The sequence below is a fragment of the Rana temporaria genome, chromosome 8 (assembly GCF_905171775.1).
Source record: "Rana temporaria chromosome 8, aRanTem1.1, whole genome shotgun sequence".
Lineage (NCBI taxonomy): Eukaryota > Metazoa > Chordata > Amphibia > Anura > Ranidae > Rana > Rana temporaria.
The window spans coordinates 182,922,915-182,926,144 of NC_053496.1; positions in this window are offsets into that span (position 1 = coordinate 182,922,915).

A 3,230-nucleotide genomic window follows, 5' to 3' on the forward strand; every position below is an offset into this window, starting at 1 on the left:
TGGAATTGTTTCTCACTGAAGTCCTGTCTTCCTGTACATCAGGGGTCCCACACAACCCTCGAGGTGTATTAGTGAGTGCGGGAAATGTCTTGTATATGAATGTTGCTGGACACGTAGGGAAGAAGCACACCCTGATATACACCTCAGATATACTCCATGGCTGATCTTCATCATGTAAGAAACACTTCATAAGGAGATCAGAGATCACCAAAGACATGGATGAAGTGTTGTACCGTGTTGGCCATTGATAGCAGGAGAAAAATAAAAATTGAGTCATTTCCTCTCATTGGCTGAGTACATTTTCTGGTGGAAGATTTCACAAACATTTACAGGTCTGTTTTAAAACAAAATAGTTCAACAAATGTGATAAACATTCGCTGAGCCGTGATGAACGTTGGTCGTGTTTTATTTCATACAATGATTTCCTATCATCATTGGCTCCATCCAGTGGTCATAATTCAGTATTGCAAATAATCAAAAAACATAAAGTCCATAAAGTGCAAAGTGATAAAGGTGCTCCAAAAATACAGTGGTGATATAAAGTGCAGAAATCTTCATCAGATCTGTGACCCATAGGACAGGATAATCCTCCACCAAGGCTAATGGATGGCCTCTCACCTCAGCGATTCGACCTGTGGCTAGGTCAAAAAGCAATAATCAAATCCTCCAAAATGGCAAGCAGCTTTCAGGGCTCAACTCCAAAAACGTCCACCAGATGAAACCAGCAAACAATATACAAATAGTCTCCCATAGATCAATCAATGGACCGAGAAAAGGTAAAAGACACACTCTAAGTGTTCTCTGCTTAAAAGGTTTAATAATCAAAACACAAATAGTAAAAACCACTCACATTGTAGTGCACTCTGAACCGAGTGCAAGGATAACGGCTTGTTCCGCAGCTCGGAAGCCCGGATCAGTGTAAACAGCGTGTGATGGTCTCAGTGAGGCAAACGTGGGTGACGTCGTCGTAGCTCCTGGGTGACGTGGGTGACGTCGTCGTTTGCCTCACTGAGACCATCACACGCTGTTTACACTGATCCGGGCTTCCGAGCTGCGGAACAAGCCGTTATCCTTGCACTCGGTTCAGAGTGCACTACAATGTGAGTGGTTTTTACTATTTGTGTTTTGATTATTAAACCTTTTAAGCAGAGAACACTTAGAGTGTGTCTTTTACCTTTTCTCTGTCCATTGATTGATCTATGGGAGACTATTTGTATATTGTTTGCTGGTTCCATCTGGTGGACGTTTTTGGAGTTGAGCCCTGAAAGCTGCTTGCCATTTTGGAGGATTTGATTATTGCTTTTTGACCTAGCCACAGGTCGAATCGCTGAGGTGAGAGGCCATCCATTAGCCTTGGTGGAGGATTATCCTGTCCTATGGGTCACAGATCTGATGAAGATTTCTGCACTTTATATCACCACTGTATTTTTGGAGCACCTTTATCACTTTGCACTTTATGGACTTTATGTTTTTTGATTATTTGCATTTTTTAGATTTACTTGCGCTGCACTATTTATTTATTTATTCACTTCGAGATATTTTTGGATTATATCTGCAGTGCTGGCTTGCAATTTAGTTTAGTTTTTAGTTTTATATATTTCCAGCGCTGAATCACTATTATTATCATAATTCAGTATTGCTCTATTTTTTTCTGATGAATGTATATCAAGAATATTTCCCCTAGATGTAAATGACCATCGTAGAAAATGACTGTGTTTGTTAAAACAGAACTCCGGGTTAAAACTTTTTTTCCATGTTCTCGTTGCTGATCTTCTACATTCACCAACTATGTCAGCCATGTTCTTCTGAGCTCAGTAGTTTCTCTTTAAAGCGGAGGTTCACCCTAAAACAATTATATACCATTACATCCAGCATACTTCCGCCATCTACAGTATGCTGTTTTTTTTTGCCGTACGTACATACCGTTTTATCGTTATTTTCCCCCCGGCTTCCGGGTTCTGGCTCCCGCAGGAGTGGGCGTTCCTATTAAGAGGTTAGATGATTGACGTCTAGTGAAAAATTTGCCTTTCGAGCATAAGGCACGTCACCAGTTTTCCGTAAATAGCCGACCTGCGAGTCGGCTCTTTATGGCGCCTGCCGTGTAGAGCTGACTGCGCAGGCGCCGTATAGAGCCGACTTGCAGGTCGGCTATTTACGGAAAACTGGTGACGCGCCTTATGCGCCAGGGGAAGTTTTTCACCATATGTCAATCATCTAACCTCTGAATAGGAACGCCCACTCCCGCGGGAGCCAGAACCCGGAAGCCGGGGGGAAAATAACAATAAAACGGTATGTACGGCAAAAAATAAATAAAAAAACAGCATACTGTAGATGTCAGAAGTATGCTGGATGTAATGGTATATAGATGTTTTTTTAGGGTGAACCTCCGCTTTAATAGCCTGCCTGCTGAACTTGCTGAAAAAAACTTTATTGCCTGGTGATTTCCTGTTTGGAAGACCGCTGGCTGCTATCCCTCCAGTAACCTCAGCCAGCGGTCTGAGGTCCCTTGTAGTCCTCTGAAAGTGAGCAGGGAGTTGTACTTCCACCTGGCTCGCTGTAGTGGGCAGAAAGGGGGGGGTTCGCAGTCCCTGGCCTGTGCCACCCATAGAGGGGGTGTCCTCCTCCTCTGCTCCCTCATTCTCCTCGCCAGAACCCCGCCCCTCATGATCTGCACTGGTGACACCACAATGATGGGATCTGATGATCTGCACTGGTGACACTGCAATGATGGGATCTGATGATCTGCACTGGTGACACTGCAATGATGGGATCTGATGATCTGCACTGGTGACACCGCAATGATGGGATCTGATGATCTGCACTGGTGACACCGCACTGATGATCTGCACTGGTGACACCGCACTGATGATCGGCACTGGTGACACCGCACTGATGATCGGCACTGGTGACACCGCACTGATAACTGCTAATCTGCACTGATGACACTGCAATGATGGGCACTGGTGACGCCGCACTGATAAAGCTGCACTGTTGAGACCGCACTGATGTGCACTGAAAAGCATGCACTCCCCCCCAACCAAACCAGGACACAAGCCCTCATTCCTCAATACATCAATAGTTTCTAGAGACACTGAGGCGGCTTCCTTAGGAACCAATGAAAGTGGGATGCTTGCATGGACAGAAGCAGTAGAAATATTAGTTCTATATATGATTTTCAGCTCCCATTGAACAAGGGTCCAAATGGGCCAACGTTCTGGTATTCATCCAAA